This window comes from Equus asinus, chromosome 16 (genome assembly GCF_041296235.1).
Source record: "Equus asinus isolate D_3611 breed Donkey chromosome 16, EquAss-T2T_v2, whole genome shotgun sequence".
NCBI classification, from domain to species: Eukaryota; Metazoa; Chordata; class Mammalia; order Perissodactyla; family Equidae; genus Equus; species Equus asinus.
The window spans coordinates 29,755,232-29,782,363 of NC_091805.1; the positions used below are offsets into that span (position 1 = coordinate 29,755,232).

The window sequence follows — 27,132 nt, forward strand, 5'->3', positions numbered from 1 at the left end:
GGAGTTTCACTTTGGGGAGAGGAGAAAAGTTCTGGAAATGGTTGGTGGTGATGGTTGCACAACAATGAGAATATACTTAGCATCTTTGAAGTGCATACTTTAAGTGTATAAAATGGTAAATTTTACGTTACGTATATTTTACAGCAATAAAACATTGATGTAAGAATTAAAAGAGACAACAGGCATCAATGTGAAATATTATTAGTCTCATAATAACCCTGAGAATGAGGTATTATCTCTATTTTTATAGAGACTAATGGAGATTAAATGGAGACTTCAAGGTTAAGTAACTGGTCCAAGCCCGCCCAGCTAGAACATGGCAGTGCCAGACTCAAACCCAATGCTTGCCCCAGGAGCCCCTGCTGTTTACTATTATTCCACTTTTCTTCCCAGCATACCACTTGTCCATTAATATTGCCTGATTAATATTTCAAAATGCTGCTTTGATTACGTCAAGCTCCTGCTTAAGAAAACTTTGAGTGGTCTGCTCCTGGTCTAAAGCCCGAATGCCTCCTCCTGGCACAATTCTCTTTGCAGTCTGACCCCAGTTATTTTTCTAGCGTCATCTCAAGGTCAAGGCCCTGCTTCACCCTGCCCTGTGTCATCTGTGCCCATAGCATAGACTGCTTCTCCTACTGGGATAATGCTGAAACTCTCCTCACCTTTCGGTGCTCAGCTCAAGACCCAACTGCTCCAGAAAGACTCACACAACTGACAGAGAGACACGGTCACTTCTTCCCCTTAACTACTGCAGTGTTTATTATTTGACAGCATGCGTGATGTGCTCCGTTGGTAAAAGTTCTTCCTTCAGTTGTTCAGGTCCTGTCTCCGCAGCAGACTCTTAGCTCGTGGCACCCAGGGATTGCATCAGTTACTTGTTTAAATTTCTCTCAATGCCACTTTAGTGTTTTGCATTGAGCAGAGACTTGATAATAACTTCTTAATGATGCTGATGCAGGAAATATGATTAATGATGACCGTTCACACAGCCATGATTTGGGTTGAGGAAAAGCGTGTATTATTTTATTTCTTGTTGGAAAAGATACTGGGACTTTTCCCTGGACTTTCAGGTCACTTCAGGACATCATGTTTCCTAGTCAGCCTGGAAATTAAAAGAATGAGTCTGGTTAAAAAACCAATCTGCTAGTGAGCCCGTGTGAGAGGTGGATGTCTCTTGCTGATTAAATCCTGAGAAATAGAAGCAAGCAAAACTATTTACGAAGCAACCAGAGATGAGGCAGTGATTTTTCTGAGGACATCTCAAAAATGTAAAAGGTCATTTCAGGTTCTGCAAATAGTGCCTACTGTACAAATCTTCAGCCTCCACCTAGGTACTTGAAATGTTAACCATGGTGTCTTCAAGTCCATAAACCCTTCTAAATGACACCGTCCGTTACCTCCAGCCCCTGCTCAATGGCTAGCCCTCTGTTGACCATGTAAAGGATCTACAGAAGATCCCAGGGAGAGAATCAAGGTCAAGGTGCTGGAAACATCAGCCAGAGCCGACATTCAGCAGAATGCCCTAATGCAGTAGTTCTGAGTGGTCGCTGGGGTTTGCTTTGATTGGTCAGTTCCCGTTCTTTAAACATTTTAAATATCACTCCTGCGCAAAGGGAACAGTACTGCCAGTTCAGGCAGTTCTATGTGGCAGGAGGACAGAGCATCAATGGGAGAATGACAGAAGGGATGAGGCAGGAAACATAGGTAAGGAACAGAACTTGAAGGAATTAAGATCAACCACTTGCGCAGAGAAGCCCAAACAAGAAACTGTTAAGGGGAGAAGTACTATAAGTAGATACACATTTTCAAAAACTGAAAGAGACTAGTTAACAGGCTTTCATAATGGACCAGATAAGAGATGATAAAGACTCGAATCAAGAACTTGGCAGTGTCAATAGATAGGAGGGGATGGTTGTAAGAGTTACATTTTTAGGTAAAATTGACTGGATTTATGATTGGATCGAGAGAGTGGGAGAAGAGGAGTCAGAATCTGAAATGTGAATTTTCTAATTGGTGGTATGTGTCAGAATACATTGATGTTTCATGTTTATTTTCACCATCTTACTTCATAGTATAGGGTATAAGTTGTGGTTGATCACACACAAGATACATGAGCAGAGCAGTTGAATGTGAGGTTGCTGGTGCAGTCACCCCATGTGATCATATTTTGGTTCAGTGAGAGTCTAGACTGGAACAAAGAACAACTCATTTAAAATTTCACGAGTCCAGCTTGCCATGACTAAGGAGACATCAAGAATATTCTGAAGGCTGATGGGAATTATGAAAACAGCAGCCAGATGCCTTCGGATGAGGCCATTTCCTAACCAACTAACAGGGCAACATGTCTTCTTCTTTGCAGTAGTTGAGCCTTGGGTGTCATTGGGATTGCTACAGCTTCTTTAGGTCTTTCCCCAGCTACAAGGCAGTCAGGACAGGAATGGGGAGCATCTCAAGAGTCTGGGAAGCCCTAGAAGAGAGATCTTGAATTATATCCACAGAGTGGAACAGAGAATCACCCTGCTGAAGCCTAGGTTCACAGGAAAGGAAAATGTAAGAAGGTTAGTATGTGATATCCATAATTGTATCCATCATATCCATGGTCACGTCCCTTAGGACCACTTTCTTTAATATTGCTTTAGAGCCAGCCCAGTGGTGTAGCAGTTAAGTTCATGCACTCTGCTTCAGCAGCCCTGGGTTCTACGCACCACCCATCAAGCCATGCTGTGGTGGCGTCCTACATGCAAAGTAGGGGAAGATTGGCATAAATGTTAGCTCATGGACAATCTTCCTTGAGCAAAAAGAGGAAGATTGGCAACAAGTGTTAGCTCAGGGCCAATCTTCCTCACCAAAACAAACAAGCAGAAAATAATGCTTTAACTTTGCTGGTCTAAGTAAAGCAAAGTCCAGTAAACCAATAAGCAATTTGAAACATTAGTAGACTTTTATATTTCATCTGTATTTTAGGTCCTCAATTTTCTAACTCAAGATTTTATTTTGAATGATATTTCTTCAGAGACAGCAGCAATTTCTCCTCTATGGAGGAACAAGACTATGTTATCTTTAAAGTTTTAAAAACAAACTGGTCTTTGGACCTGCAAAGAAATATTCAGATGTCGTAACCTGAAAATAACCTCGGAATTTTCCCACACTCTAACAAATCCCTAAACTGCCAAATGGATGTGTACCAACATTTCTAGATCCCCCTGGGAATACATTTGAGAATGCTTACTACCAAAGAAAATGTTAGGGAAATACACACTCAAAATATAAGAGTTTACACCAAAAGTGCTCTCTTGTCACAAGGAAAGTATCTCAAGTATAACATGATAAAATATATCTATATATACACACAAGATAAATTATTTATACAATACAAACAGCAGTTTTAATTTAGCTTTCTTGCCCACAAGTTAACATTTTTATTTTATTAAGATGTTTAAAAGAACAAGAAAATAAAAATGTCGCCCCTCTCTTCACTTATTCACATATATTCCTATTTGGTGAATAGAAAATACCATTATTTCTATTCTATCTTTAAGAAAGGAAGACAAAGAAATAAAAATATCTTCATTTCTTCTGCTCCCTCTCCCTCTGTTGTGCTTGTCTCAGCCACACCCAACCCCAGAGTGAACCAATCAAATCATTCTTGCGCCTGCTCCTGCTGAGCATTGAGGAAAAGCCCCCCAAATTGCAGACAGATGCTGTTGTAAACTCTTGGCTGCCTCCTCATCTGCAGGACAATCTGAGAAGCTAGCTCTTCTACGTTCTGTAACAATTATGTCCTACCTTCACTCTCTTCAAACATCTGATCTTCTCCTCCACGCCTTATTGTAAATGGATGACTTTGGATAACATTTCATATGGAAAATATAAGCAAGTCATGACCAAAACCCTAAAGAGATTTTATAACAGAACAGAAAGTGATTACGAAGGTTGTCCTCACAAGTAAATACACAAGAATAACCAAGAAAATGAGAAAAACAAAAACAACAGGGGCAATATTGCCCTCCCAGTTATCAAAGAAACTATCATAATTAAATAATGTGGAGTTGTTTCTGGTATAGATAATACATCAATGGCACAGACCAGAGACCACGTATAAGAATATAAGGTAAGATAAAGGTAGTATTTCAAAACACTGGGAAAGGATAGAATATTCAACAAATGGTGTTGGAAAAATTGGCTATTTATTTGGGAAAAAATAGTTTTATATTCACTTCTCAACAATTCAAAAAAAATTGACTGTATTTAAAAAGCTGTAGGGGCTGGCCCAGTGGTGCAGTGGTTAAGTTCACACGTTCCACTTCTATGGCCTGGGGTCTGCCGGTTTGCATCCCTTGCATGGACCTATGCACCGCTTGTCAAGCCATGCTGTCACAGGCATCCCACATATAAAATAGAGGAAGATGGGCAGGGATGTTAGCTCAGGGCCAGTCTTCCTTAGCAAAAAGAGGAGGATTGGCAGCAGTTAGCTCAGCGCTAATCTTCCTCAAAAAAAAAAAACTGTATGTTCTATACAAAATAAAATTATAAAAGTACTAAATGGAAAAATAGGGAAGTGTTTATAATTTTCATAATGGGAAAGGCCTTAGAAAGCAAGACTTAAAACCAAGAAATAAACAAAAAATTTTACAAATTGGCTATCATTGGGCATACACACTGACCTGGCCTTTAAGAAAGTCAACCTAGGCTACTGGCCTGGTCGTGTAGTGGTTAAGTTCACGAGCTCCACTTTGGTGGCCCTGGGATCGGGTCCTGGGTGCATACCTAGCACCGCTCCTCAAGCCATGCTGTGGCAGCGTCCCACATAAAATAGAGGAAGATGGGCACAGATGTTAGCTCAGTGACAAGCTTCCTCACACGCACAAGTCAATCTGGTAATATCTATCAAAATGATCCTGTTTATTCTCTTCTTTAAAAATATTCATATATGTACACAGATGTTCATTGTAGCACTGTTTGAAACTAAAAAAATTAGAAACAATCTCACCATCCTACACTAGAGGAATGCCTTGAATAAATCGTAGTATAGTCATTTTACAGAAGTCTACAAACCTTCCTAAAGAATGCAGTGGATAATAATGTATTGACATAAAAATACCTTCGAGAGAGAGAAAAAAAATCAAGTTGAGGAAAAATAGAGTATGTGTGATTACATTTGCAAAAAAACAAAACCAAAAATAAACAACTGTGTACGTGTGTGTGCTTATGTATGTCGATGCATAGACAATGCTTTCAAAGGACGCACACCAAATTATTAATTCCCAACACTCCTTCGAGCTGGGAAATGGGATTTAGAAAGATGGCAGGCATGAAGGAGGAATTTTAGCTTTTACTGTACCTACCTCTGCCTTGCTTGAATTTATTACACTAAGCATTTGATCTAGTATACTTTTAAAATTTAACTAAAAATGAAATAGAAGAAGATAGAAATGATCAAGCCTATCACATGTACTAAAAGCAAATACCGTTTTATTAAACTATTGTTTCCTGAAACATTTATTTCAATTGTGTGTGTGCAGAACACATACTGAGTCACAGTGTAAAATATATTTCTTACTGGGAGTTGCATTTTTAAAAAAGTGATTTTAATAGTATTACTCTCAGAAATTCTTTTCATCAGCTTCCAAACATACTCTAAAAATTCTCCCTGAGCTTCACAAGTCAATCCAGCTGTCGTCTCCTTGACTCAGGTTTGTGAAAGAGCATTTGCCCACCTCCGCACTTCCTAGCCACTTCTCAACCCGCTCCACTCTGGTTGTGCCCAGCCTTCTACCACAGCTCCGGTTATATCATCAATAACTTCCATGTGGAGAGATCTCTGGCAGCCCGTCCCCTTGTTTGATGTCTCAGCGATATTCTATGCTGAGGTGGCTACTCCGTCCTTCCTCATGTGCTCTCCTTTCTGGGCTTCTATGAGAGCACACTCTCTCCCTTTGCTCCTCTGCTTACTCCTTCTCGGTCTCCCTTGGTGGCTTCTCATTTGTGGGCCCCCTGACTCCTACATGTTGGAGTGCCTTGGGGCTGATCCTGAGTCCTTTCCTTTCTCACTGTCTACTCCCTCCCTGGATGATCCATATCATTCTCATGAGGACAGTAACCACCTGTTTTGTTCCCTACTCTATACCCACCCAGCACTTAACACAGTGCCTGGCATACAGTTGGTGTAATAAATAATCATTGAATGAATAAATAAATGACCAAGGTTCTCCTGATTCCTGATCATATTCATTAGTTCTTGCTGCCGTGGAATCTTGTACTTGTGTATTTAATTGTTGTAAAATCATTTTGAAGGGAAAAGGGCTCTTGAACTTCGGAGTGTAATTTTAAATAACTGTCCTAGGCAAAATCACTTTAAGAAGAATTGCCAGTCTTTACCCCCAATTAAACAAATGCTAGATTGGAGAGATTAGAGAAAGACACAATAAGTTGTTTAATTGTTTCAATTGTTTTAGCTGCTGGATACCACATACACATTTTCAACGTTTATAGGACATTTGTTTCTGAACAGTTCCGTTTAGCAAAGCATTGATGCTGCTATTTTTTCTTCCTGTAATAGTAGTACTCACTAGTAGTACTTAAGAGCAAACATTACTCTTTATGTCCTTCGTCTTTATGTATGTTTGAATCCTGAGGGGGTTACACAGGGCTTTGCACAAAGTACGTACTCTAGGCCTATTGACTTGTTTGAACTCGGACTATTTTGATTATGATAGAATACCTTCAAAAAATGGACTTTAGTAATCAAGGCTTTAAAATACCCAAATGATAATAATCCTTCCTAGTTTATAAAACATTTTCATATAGGTTGTATGATGAACTCCCCTCCCCCACTGCAAACTGGTAGAATATGGGGAGAAAGGATGGTAGTGGCAGCAATTTATGCCCCCCCCCCCAACCCTGCCCCTGCTTCACGAGGGGAATTAAGAGTTTACCTAAGGTCTTGGTTTGGGTTTCTTTCAATTAGGCCATATTGTCTCTAATTATAATCTGTTACAAAAAGCCAGGTGCGCCATTCGGGGATTACATTTCTTAATTCCAGAGAGACACATAGGGTCTCGAAAAATAGGATGGAAAACTAATGTCTAAGGTGTACTCTCCTCTTCTACAAAGAGATGGTATATAGTGCTTGCTAGAAATATGAAAGCCAAGTCATGTCATCTTCTTCTCTGTTTTTCTTTCTTCAGATGGAGCTGTATTTCAAAGCCTCCTGATCCCACCTCTCATTCCAGCCAATGCTGCTGGAGCCCATTGGAAGTAAGTTTCAAAGGTGCAGCCTGGCTTGGCCTTTCTCCATCCTGCAGCCTTTACCTGTCACTTCTTCGCCTGTGGACCACTTGGCACTCATGTGTGTAAAGCCCTGAAGATGGGGAGTTAATGCCCAGCGGGCCACCCTTGATCCATAGAGATGGGAATCTCTGCATAAATGCTTCCCTTTTAGTCCCCTGAGTGGACAGTTCTGAGATACATTTCATTAGGCTCCTCAGAATGTCACGTGGGATCAAGCACTCGTCACCCACCATCCTGACCAGCTTAGTGACACATACTGTCACTGGCCTTCCTTCCCTCCCTGTTTCACTTCTCCTCTTCCCCAGTCCTGCTCTCTAGGATCACAGTCCCAAATGTACAACAAGGGAATTGTGTGTGCAAGCCTTGGCTCAGGCTCTGATTCGGGAGGAACTCATATGCCAACTGGGGTGAGCTCCTGTCTTTGAAATGGAGAAATATGACCATGCAATAATACTATTGTATGTATTGTCAGGTGTCCTATTTCATTGTTACAACGAACTTATGAGACAGATATCTCTACTTCCATTTGAGAGATGAGGAAACTGAGGCTCAAAGAAGCTAAGTAATTTGACCAGGGTCACGTCAGCTAGAGAATGGTCGAACCAGACTTCGGCAAAGTCCTCTGAGGGGAGAGCAGTGCTGCTTTGCTGTGTAACACAGCTGCCTCCTATCAAAATATTTGCAGAGGGCTTTGATCTCAGTGCCTACCACTCTGGAAAGTGCTGTTCATCACGTATCAGCTCTCTGCCATGACACTTATAGCTGTTCCAAAAACATCCATGCTTTTTCCAGCCTCAGATACACCATGCAAAGAGGATATTTTTTCAAGGACTTTTCTCCTGAAGGAATATGAAGGAATAGAGCAGTAGCTGGAGGGGAGAATGTGGGTCAAGGAAAGGGTTTTTGAAGGTGAGAAATATTTGAGCAGATGCATGTACAAAGGGAATCACCTAGTAGAGAGAGAGCAATGGAGGATGCAGGAGAGAGGAAGTAGATAAGAGGGGATGAGCCCCAAAGTAGAAGTAGAGACTGGCTTTTGTAGGGATAAAGGTCAATTCCTCTGTTATAACTAGAGGGGAAAAGAAGAAACTCCTATAGAAAGTTAGTGACTCTAGGAAAGTTATCTCCCTTATGCAAAAACACAAACCAAAAGGACCTCCTTCTGATTCTGCACTGCATACGCCGTGTAGGCAGGGGCCATGTCTGGTTTGTCTACTGCTGTATACCAGTACTGACCTTTTATAAGGTTCTTAATAAATATTAGTTGTCACTGGATAAGTAGATACAAATAAATTATATACTTCCCTTCACTACCAAAAACTTCTGAGACTAACGCTGGATGATCAAGAAATGGATAAAAATGTCATTAAGTAAGAATTTTAGTAAGAGTGGAAATGACCCATAAACAAACCACTCCTCCAACCTTTGCTATTGAATTTGGGTAGATATACACATGAGGTCCACAAGACCCAACTGCCCAGGGATGGGGTGGCAGTGCTCTTGCCTGGTAGCAGCACTTGAACAAGAAAGACGTGGGGGTTGTAGTAGCCAGAGAGCTCAAGGTGAGTTAGCAGGGGAGGGAAACACTGAAAGAGGAAGGAGGTGCATGGCTTACTGCGCCAGTTGAGGGAGGGTGTCCATGACTAGGGGAGACTGGCTCCTTGCCTACTTCCCCTTGATGGAGTCTTGTAGTGGTCTCCAGGTGCCGCCCTTTCAAAGAACAAGCTGCAGCATGCTCAGTAGAAAGCAAACACACTGTTTATAAATATATGTGTAACATTCTTATATGAGGACCAGTGAAGGAACGGGGTATGTGTAATTCAGCAGAAAGACTCAAGAGGGCCATAATAATGATTCTCAAATATATGAAAGGCTGTGACCTTTCTAGTACGTTCCCTTTGCAACCTCAAATCCAACCCATTCTTTGACCTCCCTTGGGCCTCCAATTGATTGGTCCTACCTCCTTTTCACTATCTCACTTCCCTTGTTAGCTAGCTCAGATTACATAGGCCAACATGGTAATCAATTCCTTGTTCGTACCCTCAAATTCCTCACTCCCTCTCATCTATCCAGTGATTGCTTCAGGGCTGAAGAGGGGCTCAAGGCCAAGGCGTGGGACTGGGCAGCCTCCCATGGTCCAAGACCTCTCTTTCAATTCATGACTATAAGGAGGGAAACTTCCTTCCCCATTCCTGCTGTTCCCTTCTGTGTGGGAGACATGAATTAGTGTCACACTCCTGGCCTCCTTCCCTTCCACTTGCCCTTCCCCACTCCACCCCTTCCAGGTAGAATGATGTACCTGATTGATGACTTTGGAGGGAGAAACTCCACCTACATCAGGTGAAAACACCTTCCTTGTTTCTCTCTTCTTGGCAATGAGCTACCTACAGGGACACACACACACAAACACACACAAACACTTATTTTCTGACCTTTCTCCTCCATGCTGTAAGTTTTAGGTAGGCCCCTTGGGGAGGTCTGCAGTGGTCCAGTGAAGCTTGGGCTTGGGTGGGTAGGCCTGTCTAATTCTCGGGTTCAGTGTATGGAAGTTCATTTAGTTCTTAAATCAAAGCCACATTCCAGTTATTTCTTCTCTCCCTCCTGAAGGGAGCTTCTGTCTTCAAAGAATATTGATTTCCCTCTGTTCATAGGGCTGAGGCCTCAAGGTCCCCATGGAATCAACCTTTCCTTCCCTCTCTCTCTCTCCTCCCTACCCCCCTCCAAGCCTGACCCTGGAGAGAACGTGCCCTGACTGCACCTACTCACCTGGGACTTGATTAAGGGTGACACAAACGTTTGTAGATCAAATAAAATAGCAGATGCTATGTTTTAAAGGAGACCACATGTGAGGGTTCGGGGCAAAGGGAGGCCCAGAGTTTGGTGGTTTGATCTTAATGACTCAACAATAGCATCAAATCTTAAGTGACTTCAAACCCGCTGTGCCGCCAGGCAATCCAGCCAGGTTCCTCAGTCAACTCACTCTCCCATTCTCTGAAGACAGTTTTCCACTGATTCTCCTCTCTTCTCAAGCCTCCTCACTTCCAACTGCTGGGCTTGCTTCTTATTTTACTTAGAAAATAAAAGCATGGTAAGAGAGCTTCCGCAGACGTACCGCTAAGTCTATCAAATGTCTGCATGCGTATGCTTATGTTCTACTTCCCTCCTGTTGTAAGGCTCCTTCCGTAACTGTCTATGTTCCTCTCCAAAACTGACCCTCACCTACATCTTGGATCTCTCCCTCTTCCCCTACGCAAGGACCTTGCTCTTGCAATCATCCTCTCTCCTGCATCATCAATTTCTCTCTCTCTACTGGCTTATTCAGATAAACGTGCAAACGTGCTATAATATCTCCCATCTTTAACAAACAAACACACTTTCCTCTCACTCCATATCCCCTTCCAGCTACTGCCTCATTCCTCTGATTCTCTTTCGGACAAAATTGCTTGAAAAAGTTGTTATACTTACTGTGTCCACTTCCTCTTTCCTCATTTTTTCTTGAACATACTCCACTTGGGCTTTCCTCCCCATCATTCCTCTTCCCCCTCACTCCAGTGTCAAGATAACCAATGAAATCCATGTTGCCCCATCCAATGGCCAGTTCTTGGTCCTCATTTTGCTTGACCTATTAACATCATACAAATCCGATCCCACTCTCCTTCTTTAAACAATTTGCTTCATTAGTTTCTAAGGCATCATTCTCTCTAGGTGCTTCAAGCTCACTGGCTGCTCCTCAATCTTTGCTGAAAGCTATAGCTTCCTGAATTCTAAATGGGAGAGTGCCAGGCGCTCAGTCCTCAGACCTCATCCTTTCTCCATCTACACTCCATTTGGTCTGTGGCTTTACATACCATCTATATGGTGATAACCTGGGCTTCCCCCTTGAAGATTTCATCCTCCTCCTCAACATATCCTCTTGGATGTCTAACAAGCATGTAAAACCTAATATATGTCAAAACCTCAGCTCCTGATCTTTCCCCCTAAACCTGCACCTCCCTCAGACTTTCCCATCTCAGTAAATGTCAGCTTCATTTTTCCTGTTGCTCTGAACAAAAACTTTGGTGAGGCAGCGCTCACCATGGCTTTCAAGGCCTTACAGTGATGCACTCATATTACCCTGCTCCCATCCCTCCCGGATTTCACCTCCTGTCTTCCTCTTCCTGCCATTCCTTGCCCCAGGGCCTTTGCACTCTCTGCCCGACATGCTCTTCCCTCTAGCTGTCTATTCACATGGCTTGCCTCTTCAGTCCCTTAGGGCCTCTTCCTAAACGATGTCATATCAGAGATAACTTGCCTGACTACACACCCCTCTTCCTCCCCACCATCACCCCATGCTTAAGTTTTCTTCACAACGCTTCTTACCATCTGACATTACCCTTCTTGTGGTTGAAAGTATACTCCCCGCTAGAAGGTAAGTTTATGAGGCAGAGAGTTTGAGCATTTTGTTTACTGCTTTCATTCCCAACACTTAGAACAGTGCCTGGTGCAAGGTAGGCACTCTGTTTAAGACGGAACTCCCAGGGAGTCAAAGGTATGACATGCAAAAAGTACAATGGCCCCCTCAGAGAGCCACTCATCCATGTCACTGGAGTGGGCAAGCAGTGAACATCTGGGGAGTTTGTCAGGGATGAGGGTGAGTATTTGGGTTAATGGAACCCGAGACTCTGGTTCTGTGAAATTGTGCTTCCTGAGGCCATCAGCAGCTCCCTGAGCATCAAACCCAGGAGTTGTTGTCAATTACTACCCTTACAGACGAAGTTTCCTCTCTCCTCCTGTGGCCCTTCTCTGTCCCTTCTCTGACCACCATATGGAACCCCTTTGCTGGCTTCTCTTGCTGGTCCTTTAAATGTAGGTGTTACCCATAATTGTTTTTGACCTTCTCTTTTAACACTCTCTAAACTCCTGTTAATCATTATCTTTAGATGCTATCAATAGTATGAGAAAGATTAACAAAAATGCTAGAAGGAATATTAAAAAAGTAAAACACAGTTTGCTTTGCTTTTTTTTAAAGATTGGCTCTGAGCTAGCATCTGTTGCCAATCTTTTTTTTTCCTTCTTCTTCTCTCCAAAATCCCCAGTACATGGTTGTATATTCTAGCTGCAGGTGCCTTTGGTTGTGCTATGTAGGACACCACCTCAGCATGGCTTGATGAGTGGTGACATGTCCGCGCCCAGGATCCAAACCAGTGAAACCCTGGGCCATACGGTGGTCAGAGAAGGGACAAACCCTGGGCAGAGCACAGGAACTTAACCAGTCGGCCCCGGGGCTGGCCCCTTGCTTAGCATTTTAATGAAGAGTCCTGATTTTGATTCAGAAGATGTAAGTTTGAGCCAAGCTCTGCCACTTACCAGTTTTGTATCTGTGGGCAAGACTCCCAACATTTCTGGGCTTCCATTTGTGCATTCAAAAAATGGAGGTAATAATATCTTATCTTAGGTACATTATCTTAATGTATGAAGTTTGAATGATGTATGTGTGGAAAGGTTTTATAAAATATAACTTGATCTACAAACATAGGTTCTATTATGACAGACCTTAAAAAGGGGTCACTAAACCATTGTCTCAGGGAATAACAATTGATATGGGAAATTGTCTTTTCTTTTCATTTCTGTGTCCTTGTAGGGAGAAGGTTGTATGTGTAGGCCTAAGATTGCCTATTAGGCTGTACGTCAACACCCAAACAAATCAGTCATGCACTCTAACTGCCCATGGGTTTTGTTTTTTTATTTGAGGAAGATTAGCCCTGAGCTAACTACTGCCAACCTTCCTCTTTTTGCTGAGGAAGACTGGCCCTGAGCTAACATCCATGCCCATCTTCCTCTATTTTATACGTGGGAGGCCTACCACAGCATGGCTTTTTGCCAAGCGGTGCCATGTCCCCACCCGGGATCCGAAGTAGCAAACCCCGGGCCGCCGAAAAGCGGAACCTGCGCACTTAACTGTCGCGCCACCGGGCTGGCCCCTGCCCGAGGGTTTAAGATTGAATTTGCAAATAATCTAACAGTATGCAACCGACAGAACTGAGCTGATGTGCTGCTTTTGCCCAAATCAACCAGGACTTCATTTCGCTCCTGGAAGTTAACAGTCCCTGAATTTTCATCGGCATGGTTCACGCCAGCGCTGCCTGTTTGCTTGTGGTAGTTGGATTCTGGCTGACTCCTCCCCAGGAAAGGGGGCTCATCTGGGGCTTCAGGCACACACATCAGCACGTTTCTGTGTAAGAGAGGGGAAGTTTGAACGTATTCCAGGTTAAGCTTTCCTTTCAGTTGTGGATCAGACAAGGAGCACATCCTAGTTTAGTTTTGTTTGTTTGTTGTTGCTGTTTTTTGTTTTGTTTTCCCCCTTGACATTTTTTGTTTTGTTTTTCCCCCTTGGCATAGATGTGTGCGCTTTGAGGGAGAAAAAAAATCCTACCTGTCTTACACTTGGTTCCATGAGAAGCCAAACTATTTATTAAAAGTAGGAAATATTTCAAGCTGCTCAGCTGAGATTAACAGCTCCTGTCTAATCGTTAACATACAAACCTCCCTAACCAGAACATTTGTGAGGGATGACTTCTTAACAGGATCTGAAATCAACTCTTTCCCAAAAGCCCTGTTAAAAATTACACATTTGGAATTTTGTCCCAGTTGGACTTGGCTGCTGAATTACCTTTTGTATTTTCTGGGGGCGGGAATGGGGGAGTAAACAGCCTCATGCCATTTAATCTAGCACATTTTTAAAAATCTGGTGTCAGATTTGAGTACCTACTGAAGTTTGCCCAAGAATGAAGGCTTTCCTAAGACGTGGGCTGAGTGATCACCCTAGAAAGAAAACCCTAGTCCAAATCACTCACAAGACAGATGAGGAAACTGAGGCCCAACAAGATGAAAGGAGTTGCCCTGATGTCACATGAGTAGCTAACACCCACTGCATTGCCTCACCAGGGCCCAGATCTCCTAAGTTATAGATCAGTGCTCCACTGACCCACTGTCCTTGTCCACGGCAGTGAGATATGGGGTCATCCGTGAGGAAGAACTTACGTTTGACTACCGGCTCATGGATGTTTGACTGCTTTATTTAATTCACATGTGAGTGAAGGAAAGCAATAATCTAAGTACATTCTAACCAGTGAATATGGGGATGCAAATGTTCTAAAGCAACAGAAAAACAGTGTCCACTGGTACACCCGTGCTCACAGCAGCATGACTCACAATAGCAAAAACATAAAAGCAAACCAAGTGGCTATTGACAGATGGGTGAATAAGCAAAATGTGGTGTATAATACGCTGGAATACTATTCAGCCTTTAAAAAGGAAGGCAAGTCTAGCACATACTATAACACGGGTGAAACTTGAGGACATTATGCTAAGTGAAATAAGCCAATCACAAAAAGACAAATAGGATATGATTCCACTTCTATGAGGCACTCTGTAAGTGGATACTTATGGATCTACTCTGACAGTATTTGGCTACTCTAAATAGTCAACATCATAGAGACAGAAAGTAGGATGGTGGCTGCCAAGGTCTCTGGGAAGGGGAAAATAGAGAGTTAGTGTTTAATGGGTACAGAGTTTCAGTTTTGCAAGATAAAAAGAGTTCTAGAGATGGATAGCGGTGACGGTTGCAAAACAATATGGATGCATTAACACCACTGAATTGAGCACTTAAAAATGGTTAAAATAGTAAATTTTATGTTATTCATATTTTACCACAATTTTTAAAAACGGAAAAAAAATAAAAATAACGATCACAAATAGCTCATCTAGTCCACTGGCCCCGTGTTCCTGTTAAAGAGTTCTGCAAAGTGCTTGGCAGTGGTTTATCAGCTTTTGGATACTTTGTCAAATCAAACTGCATTCTTTAGATAAGGAGTTTGATTTGCTTTGATATTTAATGACCTTCCCTTTACCTAGGGTATAGAACTTCCACATGCGTAACACCCCCAACACCTAGTGGGAGCTCACAGCCTGGCACATAGTCAGTGCTTCATAAACATTTTTCAAATAAGTAAGTAGCAGCAAAGGTTAACACGTATTTTGAACATTTATTCAGAGGTTGGTTGGCCTTGAAGCTGATGAAGCTTAAGCTTCAGGATCTCTCACCATAACAAGCCCTTCCCAGATCCTGGGAGGGCCTCAGCAATGTGTTCACAGGGTCATATATTCATATCAAACTTGCAAAAGATCTATCTTCCTTTTATTAAAGAGGGCCCCCCAAAGTTGTATAATCTTCAGGCTCCACCAAATCTGGATCTGCCTCTGTCCTCACTGCCTTTCACTCTGCTGAGTCCTCTCCGTGGTCGCCTCTTGTAGTCCTCACAACAATGCTGTGAGGTCGTTCTATTGTTATCTCCGCTTATCAGATGAGGAAACTGGATCCCTTGATCAGGGAACCCTCTAGGGCGGGAGAGGCAGAGATTTGTACCCTGGCATTTGAGACCAACTCTGCAGCCCACTGAGCACTAAGGGAGGCCAAACTTGACTCCGGCCCATGTTAAATTAGGTGTGTTCTTGCTAAATACTATAATTTCACCTGATGTAACTGTAATAATAACAATGATGGCTGGTCTTTTAAAATAACCTATGATTTGGGGAAAACATTTATTGCACAGGCTTTTCCTGTCCCCACCTCCATTTAATATCCTTGTTTAGTAGGTGGAAGGAAATTTAGGAAAGCAGGGAATGAAAAGAGCGAGGCTGAAGAGGGGAGCAAAAGGCGCTGAGATGTAAGCCGACGTTGAGGACGACTCTCCACCCCTCTCAGCCTTTTTTCCTTTCTTTTTGAGGGATGTGCAGGGTGCTTCGTCTCTTGGGAGGTTCCATTTTGGTTTTATGTACTATCTGTATGTGCTCTGTCCCCGTAGGACTTCTACTCTGGAGGCCCTATTTCTAGTCTAAAAGCTCTACCAGTCAAAGGGCAGACAGGAATCTTTCCTGTAAACATCCTCTGGGTTACTCCCGGAAAAGGCAACCAGCAACCACTGCTTCCTGTCTTTATTCAGATTCTTGGAGCAAATAATACAATTTTCTATTTCTCTAAGACTTCTTGGGGCCAGTGGGAGGACAGAATTCAAATGTCACAGGATTGAAAGTTTTATCCTATCTAGGACACTACACTCTTCAGATTCTCTGGCTTGGAAATCTCCTTCATGCACCTGACTTCCATCAGGATGCTGGGCCCCGCCCTGGGCCTGGCGCTCAGAAAAGATTGTCAGCAGACTCCCACCTCCTTGGGGCAATGCTGCCATCAACCTGAAGGCAACACACCCCCAGTTTTCTGCCCTGATTTCCCGATTTCTGACTGCAGTGCAATTATCACCCACCTGGCCAAACCTGAGGGTCACCTCTTCGGATCCCTCCCTCCCCTCAGATCCCGTTAATCACGAGCGCTGTGAGTTTTCCTTCCTGTTAATGCCCAAACTCATACTCTGTTTTCCATTTTCTTTTGCTCATACTTTGTTCTCTGGCCCCTCTTCTTGGATCCGGAGTATGACAATTGCTCCTGACTGGGTTTTCTGCCTTGAGAGTCGCTTCCTTCCAGAAGTGGATTGACCATTTAGCTAATCAATCCTAAACTCCAGGATGCCTTGCTTGCGTATTCAGACCTCGCTCCAGTGTTTGTACCTGATTTTATATTTGTGACTTTATATTCCTTGTCTTGAAGAAGACTCCCCAAACCACAGCACCTTCAGTGCTCTCCAAACAGGATCTTCCCCACCCCCAACCATTTTCACTCAGCTGCCAGATTAATCTTTTCTATTTTTTAATAGACTTTATTTTTTAGAGTATTTTCAGTTCACAGAGAAATTGAGTGGAAGGTACAGGGAGTTCCCATAGATCCCCTGCCCCTACATAGGCACAACTCCTCCCGCTATAGACACCTCACACCAGAGTGATACATTTGTTACAATTGATGAACCTATGGGGGCACAACATTATCATACAAAGTCTACGGATTATGTTAAGCCTAATCTTTTAAAAGTAATTCTATTGGGGCCAGCCCGGTGGCGCAGTGGTTAAGTTCGCACGTTCCACTTCTTGGTGGCCTGGGTTCGCCAGTTCGGATCCCGGGTGTGGACATGGCACCGCTTGGCAAACGCCATGCTGTGGTAGGCGTCCCACGTATAAAGTAGAGGAAGATGGGCATGGATGTTAGCTCAGGGCCAGTCTTCCTCAACAAAAAGAGGAAGATTGGCAGTAGTTAGCTCAGGGCTAATCTTCCTCAAAAAATTTTTTAAAAAGTAATACTCTTTCATGGTACTTTTCTGCTTTAGAACTGCCCATTAAAATGCTGTCTATTTCTCTAAGGTCTATCTCCTTACTAGGACATTCAAGACTCTCCATAATCTGTCCCAATTTTACTCTTCAAGCTTATTTCTGAATAATCACCTATACACACTCTCCACGGAGGGAGACTCCAAGCAAGCCATCCCCATTGTCACCTTGCAGCTTTGTTCACACCATCTCCACACAGAGTACGATTAAATTCAACACAACAAAGATGTGCCGAGACTTAATATAGGATGTCCATCTGCATCCAGTCTCATCATCAAAATCCTACCTGGTTTAGCCCCTCAGCCAAAGAACCCCTCTTGTCCATCCTGCTAGATATAACCCTGTTTGCCCTGAAAGCAGCAGTTTCTAGTTTGGGGGATTTAACAGGCCAATAAAACTTTTCAGAATACTAACAAAGTCCAGTATAGGATTGTCAATTTTTTATTTTGCCAAAATAAAGACAAAAAAAAATACTGTCACAATTATCTTATTAAAGACATTTTGCCACTCAAAAAGCACAAAACCCATAATCATCTCAGAGTAATGGTCAGTTCTTTCAATGCAGTACACTTACCTTTAGAAAAATTCACTACATTTTTCTGTATTGTGTGACTGAGGTAGTGAAAACGTTGTGGACCGGCATTGGGAGTGATTCTAGAGCACTTCCGGTCGATCTCCTCCAGCTGTTGAGCGCTTACTCACAAGCTGCCTGGGGGCGCACTTTCTGTTGTTGACTATTTAACTTGCACACATATGTCATTTCCTCAACTAGAAGGTAAGCTTTATAAAGAACCTGTATAAGAATCGCACCTTTAACATCCCAGCGAGGCCAGGCACATAGAAAATGCTCAATAAATATTTGTCAAAGACTGAATCAGCCTAGAGCAGGCTTTCTAAGCCTGTGTAACCAATAAATCTCCTCTTAATGGAGTACAGTACCCCATCCTGAGGCAACTTCTTTAAAAAGAGTTAACCAGTACAAATTGCTTTGCTTTTGAGCGAAAACTGAAAATTAAATTTTAAAAAAACTGATATGAAATGTAAACAGTTTCTTCCTCAAGGCAGTAGCAAGTCCTAGCGAGGAGAATCAAGACACAAACACACCTTTTGTAACTTGTCATTTAACTGATCCAGTTCTCTGGGGCTTTGTTGGTAAAAACACACAGCGTGTGCTTCTGGCCTGACCTGACTTGGGAGAGTGGTTGGCTTTCCTTCTGTGGCTCGCGCCCATGGGCCTAAAGCTTCCATAACACCTACGTTGTTTCTCTCTCTACCTCGGTGATTCAAAAAGGAAAGGAAAGAACCTTACCATCTTCTTAGCAAAGTCTTCATTTTAGATTCTGAAGTTGAAGCAGAACGATGCAGAAAGGTGTCTTTTGGATTTAAAGCATTCTTTTCAGTCCGCATCCAGAGTTATCTTTCAGAAATATAAATGAGATAAAGTCACATCCATGCTTAAAACATTCATTGCCTTTCAATTTAGTTCCATTCAACAGCCATTGATTACCTGCCACAGGCCAGGCCCTGTTCAAGAAGTTAGGAAAACACCAGTAAACAAAAAAGATAAAAATTCCTGCCTTCCTGAAGCTTATGGAAGAGGGGTGGTGGGGTGGGGAACAAATAAGAAACACAATAAATAAATCATGTATTATCTTGTGCTAGAAGGTGATAGGTGCAAAGGAAACTAATTGGAGTGAGGGAGCTATTACAATTTAAATAAGATGGTCAGGGTGGGCCTAACTGAGAAGGTGGCTGCAGCAAAGACTTGGAGGAGGTGAAGGATTGGGCCACCAGGGGATCTGGGAGGAGAAGAAATGCCTTCCTATAGCGTGACCTCACCTGGTACCTGTCACCTCCTCTCATGCACCCTGGCCCTCTCTCACTGCTCTCCAGCCACCGCAGCCACCTCTTTCCCACGTCAGGGTTTGCACACACTGTTCCATCAGCTTAGCATTCTCCCTCCGCATTCCTGGTCCCTGGACCATCTTCTTGTTCTTCAGGTCTCCATCTTAATGCCATCTCCTCAGGTAGGCATGCTTTGTTCCCCAACTCATCGTAACTTAGGTGACCTCTCACAATTATTCCTATTGCCCTCCCTTCAGATAAGCAAGAAATACTGTTTAAATAAATGAGCAAACAGAAAGGGCTAAAAAGGAGTAAGCTTGTTGAGGACAGGGATTCTGACTTGTTCTTGTATCCTCAGTGCCAGGCACAGCATTGAATGTATTTGAGAAACTTTATCTTCATAAATAAGCTTCATTATCAAGAGGAGATATAGGGATCAAGTCATGGTTTGCTTAAATTTAAGCATCATCATAATAATAATGTAGAAACAAGGAGAAAAAAGAGGTATGTGAAACAGTAATCAAAAACCTCCCCAAAAATAAAAGTCCAGGACCAGATGGCTTCTCTGCAGAATTCTACCAAACATTCAAAGATTTAATACCAGTCCTTCTCAAACTATTCCAGAAAATTGAGGAAGATGGAACACTTCCTAACATATTCTACAAGGCCAACATCACCCTGATACCAAAGCCAGACAAGGACAACACAAAGAAGGAAAATTGCAGGCCTATATCACTGATGAACATAGATGCAAAAGTCAACAAAATATTGGCAAACCAAATACAGCAATACATTAAAAAGATCATACACCATGATCAAGTGGGATTTACACCAGGGACACAGAGGTGGCTCAACATCTACAAATCAATCAACGTGATACACCACATTAACAAAATGAGGAACAAAATCCACATGATCATCTCAATAGATGCATTTGAGAAGATCCAACATCCAGTTATGATAAAAACTCTCAATAAAATGGATATAGAAGGAAAGTACCTCAACATAATAAAGGCCATATGTGACATACGCACAGCCAACATCATACTCAATGGGGAAAAACTGAATATTGTTCCTCTGAGAGCAGGAAGGAGACAAGGATGCCCACTCTCATCACTCTTATTCAACATAGTACTGGAGGTTTTGACCAGAGCAATTAGGCAAGGAAAAGAAATAAAAGGAATCCAAATAGGCAATGAAGAAGTGAAACTCTCACTGTTTGCAGAAGACATTATTTTATATATATAAAACCCTAAAAAATCCATTGGAAAGCTATTAGAAATAGTCAACAATTACAGCAAAGTTGCAGGGTACAAAATCAACTTAAAAAAATCAGTTGCATTTCTATCCTCTAATAGCGAACTAACAGAAGGAGAACTCAAGAACACAATCCCGTTGACAATGGCAAGAAAAAGAAGAAAATATGTTGGAATAAGTTTAACCAAGGAAGTGAAAGACCTATATAACGAAAACTACAAGACTTTACTGAAAGAAATTGATGATGACACAAAGAAATAGAAAGACATTCCATGTACATGGATTGGAAGAATAAACATAGTTAAAATGTCCATACTACCTAAAACAATCTACAGATTCAATGCAATCCTAATCAGAATCCCGATGAAATAGAACAAAGAATCCTAAAGTTCAGATGGGGCAACAAAATACCCCGAATTGCTAAAGCAATCCTGAGAAAAAAGAACAAAGCTGGAGGTATCACAATCCCTGATTTCAAAATATACTACAAAGCTACAGTAATCAAAACAGCATGGTACTGGTACAAAAACAGGCATACAGATCAATGGAATAGAATTGAAAGCCCAGAAATAAAACTACACATCTATAGACAGCTAATCTTCAACAAAGGAGCTAAAAACAATCAATGGAGAAAGGAAAGTCTCCTCAATAAATGGTATTGGGAAAACTAGATAGCCACATGTAAAAGAATGAAAGTAGACCATTCTCTTATGCCATTCAAAAAAATAAACTCAAAATGGATCAAAGACTTGACGGTAAGACCTGAAACCATAAAACTTCTAGAAGACAATATAGGCCATACACTCTTTGACATTGGTCTTAAAAGGATCTTTCAGAACACCACGTCTGCTCGGACAAGGGAAACAAAAGAAAAAATAAACAAGCGAGACTTCATTACACTAAAGAACTTTTATAAGGCAAGGGAAATCAGAATTGAAATGAAAAGACAACCCACCAGCTGGGAAAAAATGTTTGCAAATCGTATATCCAACAAGGGGTTAATCTTCATAATATATAAACTCACACAACTCAACAACAAAAAATCAAACAACCCAATTGAAAAATGGGCAGAGGATATGAGCAGACATTTCTCCAAAGAAGAAATACAGATGGCCAATAGGCACATGAAAGGATGCTCAACATCACTGATCATCAGGGAAATGCAAATCGGAACTACACTAAGATATCACCTTACACCCGTTAGAATGGCTATAATAACAAAGACAACAAATAACAAATGTTGGAGAGGTAGTGGACAAAAGGGAACCCTCATACACTGCTGGTGGGAATGCAAATTGTTTCAGCCACTATGTAAAACAGCATGGAGATTTCTAAAAAAACTAAAAATAGAAATACCATATGACCCAGCCATCCCACTATTGGGTATTTATCCAAAGAACCTGAAATCAACAATTTAAAGAGACTTATGCACCCCTATATTCATTGCAGCATTACCCAAGTGCCCGTTGACTAATGATTGGATAAAGAAGATGTGGTATGTACATAAAATGGAATACTACACAGCCATAAAAAATGACAAAATTGTCCCATTTGCAACAACACGGATGGACCTTGAGGGTATTATGTTAAGCAAAATAAGCCAGACAGAGAAAGACAAACACTGTATGATTTCATTCATATGTGGAAGATAAACAAACACATGGACAAAGAGAACTATTTAGTGGTTAACGGGGGCAAGGGGGCAAGGGGTGGGCACAAAGGGTGAAGGGGTGCACCTATGTGGTGACTGATAAATAAAAATGTACAACTGAAATTTCACAATGTTGTAAACTATCATAACCTCAATAAAAAAAAAAAGGTATGAAGCATTCCACTGTGTTATGGGAATGAATTCCCTCCCTGCCTTACTCTTTCATCAGAGTAACCCCTTCCTCCAGATGAAACAGGCCTTGGTTTCAGCCCTCAGCCCAGATGGGCTCTTTCAGGAACATTTCCCACCCAGTGAAGGGTCACATGGTACCTTCCTAATTCTTGTGAGTCCTGGTTTCCTCAACCGGAGAGTCCTAAACAACAGAGAGTGTCTGCTTCTTCTTCCTCAAGTCTGAGATCAACATGTCCTTCAATTTCCTCTGTGCCTTGGTCAAATTAATTAAAAATAGTTGTCATTGTGTATCAAATTCTCAATTACCTGGGGTAATTGAAACATGTTTGAGTTCTCCCCCATAATCACTCCTACTTTTGGAGGTGTCTCCAGGGGTATTTTCTCATCGACGCTTGCTCGGGAAATGCCATAAGAATGATGTGTATCCATTTCATCCCTGCCTCCTTTCCAGATGAATCTTAGGTGACTCATCAAAATCATGCAATATAATTGAAACTAAAGAGATAAAGCAGAGCCAAGAGAAAAAGACGGTAAAGTGAAGCAAGAAATAATGCCACTACACAGCAATTCTAACCACAAGGATTCGAGTGGTTACTATAGAGAGTCCACAAATGTGGCTCTGAGCAACGAAGGAACCAGACCAGTCATAGGATTCACGAGGTTTTGTAAGATACACACCAGGAGCTCAGAAGACTTGAGACCTGAAAGAAATTTCTCCCACGCGTCTTCAAAATGGACACTAAAGTCATGAATAACATTTAAAGCAAGTGAGTTTCCAATAGCCGTTTCTTATAGTGTTTCTCAAAGAGCCTCAACTTAGGGTGTAACAGCCAAGCAAAGTCCTTGAAAACCTAGTTCTGTGAGGGAACAAAATGGTGTAGTTCAAATATGAAGATCTTTAATTATCTGATTAGATCCAGGCATAAAGTAAAAAAATATCTAAAAGAAACAATGGACTGCATCCTTCCATAGATTTTGTTTTCTCCAGTCAAGCTTCAGTAAGAATCAAGCAGCAGAGCAGTCAAAGATAAATTGTCTGGCAGGGACCTAAGATGTTGAAACTCTGTGTTTCTGATTAAATGCAGGTCTACACCTAAGAGCTTGGAATCCCCTTGTGAAAATGAAGGTTCCTAACCAGGCCATGTGCCTGCGCAGGTCTACCTCTGGAAAGAGGCAGACTGAGCTTAGCCATGGGCAAGGGCCAAATTTTCTTCAGAAAACACGTTGGTTCAAACACACAACGAAGGGACAGCCCCATGGAGCATGACCACTGTGTGACATAAATAACAACCCTCCCACAAACATATCAGACATTCCACAGTTGCATATAAATTTAGTTTTCTATTATCCTGTTTTGGTTTATTCATCCTATGCCTCCCCACCCACTGGAGTAGATAGTTGAGAATTGACTGTTGAAAACAAAATCGACCTGCAGAGAAAAAGTCATTTTGGATTAATGACTGAGGCCCCAGGCTATTGGATTAGTGTTTAATTTGGCTCCTTCCCAATCCAGTCCCGTGTGGGAGATGGGTTACCCATATAGCTTTCTCCACCAGCAGCATGATTTTGTTTTCTAGAAAATGTGTACACTTGGTAAGTTGTCAGAGTGAGTTGTACTTAAGGTATGCGTTATTCAGAGGGAGAAAACCTTTTCAGCACTACTTGAAATCCTTATTCCTGACAAAGCATTAAGAGTTCAACACAGTAATCTTATTGTTTTAGCTGGTGCTTCCACCATTACTCATGCAACATGACTGGAAAAGAAACTAATGATGCTCTTTCCCTCCCGCTGTGTTTTGTGTGTGCGAATTTTTTTTAACTTTTGGTTTAGGATGAATGCGCCTAACAATCCACCATCTGGTGTCCAAATATTTTTACAGACATGAATCCAAATACCACAAAATCATTGCCCCAGCTCAGGTGATGTGGGGCTTTTTCTCAGGCAGGCTTTTTATTAAATGCGATCATTCCCAAACTATGAGAATCTCAGCCAGGAATGTTAAGATTTAGCCTTGAGAAGAAAACTCGCCATGTGGACCTATAGAAGAAAAGAGGGAAGGGAGAATTCCCCCTGGAGCTAATTTCAAGAGAAAAAAAATGAACTCTTGCTTGTGTTATCATACGCAGCAGTATACAAACGGAATCAAAGTGACAACTCCTGCTGCATTCCTGCTGTAATCGTCACTGGTGGAAGAAGATAAGGTGCCGGGAAAGCTTTGTGGGAATCGAGTTTCAGCCCTGTCAGGTGTAATCAGAACCCTGGTTTTAAAACAAAGGCCTCCACTCCACCTCCTCAGACCGAGGAGGTTCACTTCCCCATCCCCCAGGCACTGAGAGGAAAAAGAAGGCACAAGTGTGTAAGAGCAAAATAAAACCAAAACAAACAGTAATAGCACACTGAGTGCTCTCTCCCCCTCTTCATACGCTGGCATCCATCCGTCCACCCCTAACGTTGGATTCCCCCCTCCTCCAATGTAACATGGCAATAGATTTTTAGAAAATGTGGTTGTAATTTTAAACAGTTAAGATTCCCCTCTTAACCCTATGTCAACAACCTTGGCTAGTGAGTCTGTGTATCATGATGGAGTTCCTAGGTCAGCACCATGTCCTGAAGACACAAGAGTAGAGAGAATATTTTTTTCTGAAAGAAAAGAGATAGTACGTTTGCTCAAAATGTCACCTAAATTTTGAGTGAGAACAGAGAAAATTGCTCTTGTCAGTGAAAGTGTTATACTGAGAACATTAGAAACTGCATTGCTGAGTTCCCTTACAAAGTTGAAAATAGGGGCCAACACAACCCAAAGGATGACACATCCTTGCAGCTTCCAACTTTGGAAGTGAACCTAATTGGAATGTCCATTAAAATAACCACAGAACTCAGCGTGTCCATAGTTTGTTATTGGTAAGACTGTCTCAGAATGACTGGGTTTTGATGCAGCTGCCTTGGGAGGAAAGGGAGAGAGAACACTCCCATTTCAGGGATGGGCAAACTGAGGTACAGTGGAAATTCAGCAGTCATGCCAGGGTCACTGAAAGTCCACGGTGAGCTGGAGATAGGTCAGAAAGAGTGGAGGAAGTGTAGACATTGGCAATGAGGTGACAGCTAGAGGAAATCAAAACCCTGTAGTGTGGGAAAAGAACAATTAGCCAAGACAGAGGAGCAGGAAGGAATACAGAATGAGTTACAATCAGAGGAAGCGAGCCAGCAACAAAAGAGAAGGACTGGCCGGGTGGGGGCCTGAGAGGAGCCAGGAGAAATGACTTAGGAATGCTGGCTTTCTTTCGGGGTCTGTCAGGGCCTTATTGTTTGCTGCTCCGGCTGGTGATTTAACCCCTTTATACCTCAGAGTGTCAAACTCTAAGGCAGCTATCTTTATTCATGAAGCTCTTGGAGATTGTTGCGTGAATATTTTGAATTCCAGATAAGAATGACTTCATAATTAGTTAGAAAAACCTGTCTTGCACCCCCTAAAAAGGGCAAAAGTTTAAGCTTGGATGGGCTAGCGGAATATTTCCATCGGAAACATCAGAAACACCTACAGCACAGGTATTAGCAAGTGTACCTGGTTTAAGGCCAGAAAGTATTCATGAAAATGAGACTTTTTTAAAGAAAACATGTCAAAGCGTTTAAAAGTAATTTCTATGACTACCACAATTACCTAAGGGGATGAAATGTTCTATAGCTAGTAGGCGGTGATAGAAGAAAGTATGGCTGATTTATGAAAATAAGGATTTGCTTATTTTTAAAATCAATGTGTTTATCATACATGATTATTGGCACAATGGAAAAAGATTTATGGTGAACCCAAAATAAAACTGTTTTTGACTTATTCCTAAAAATCAATTGGCAGAAAGCTGAGAGGAAGGTTGGCTCAAATCAGCCAAGATGTGAAAATCCTGGGAGAAAGGCAAGTAGAAGGATGGCCTGCAGCAACCAGGGTCGTTGAAGAGAAAGGGCAGAGTTGATGATAAAGTAGATGAGGACGCTCAACAGGATTAGGAAAACCAGATACTATTACAAAGGGTGGCTTGAGGGGACAAAATGGATAAGAAGGCAAATTAAGGATTCTTAAAAATACTCTGTGTCCAGGAAATGAATAGCTGCTCACACAAACTAATAAATGAAGAAGGATCACATGAGAATGACCGAAAGTTACCATGGAAAAAACAGAAGGCTCTTGGTTTATAAAACCAGCACACTTAGAAAGAAGATTAAAAAAAAAAAAAAGTGAGGGGCGACTTTGAAACAAGACTAAGAGGGTGTAAAAGTTAACTAAGAAAGCCTAAAGTAGACAGTGATGGAAGGATGGCGTTAGAAAAAGCTACAACAATAAAAGATTCTTAATTACCTTAAAGCGATCGTGGGTGAGGGAGAACATTCAGGAACTTGAAAAATTGAACTAGCTTTTATTTTAGTTTAGTTTTTTTGCCCTTGCCTTCGTGAAGCCAGTAAAATGTATCAGAAATGGAAACAGTGTCAGAAGAGTGATAAATTAAAGGCAATTAGGAATTTCCCTTTAATAAATTAAGATGACTCAAGAGGAGACAACTCCTGAGTGGGAAGGAAAAGCCGCAGAGATTAATACTGCCTTAATACAGCGTTTGGATGGCTCTTTGGAAAGGCAGAGATACTCAGGGAAATT

The 27,132-nt window shown here is 41.8% G+C and overlaps 1 long non-coding RNA gene across 1 annotated transcript; it reads right to left on the reverse strand.

The window, feature by feature from the left end:
• Positions 1 to 965: 965 nt before the first annotated feature.
• LOC123277501 (uncharacterized) lies at positions 966 to 26,930 on the reverse strand. Its single transcript, XR_011494854.1, has 3 exons — positions 26,839 to 26,930; positions 18,854 to 18,961; positions 966 to 1,102 (listed from the first exon to the last, which is right to left on the reverse strand). It is a non-coding gene; the product is annotated as an uncharacterized lncRNA (long non-coding RNA).
• Between the last annotated feature and the right edge of the window lie 202 nt (positions 26,931 to 27,132).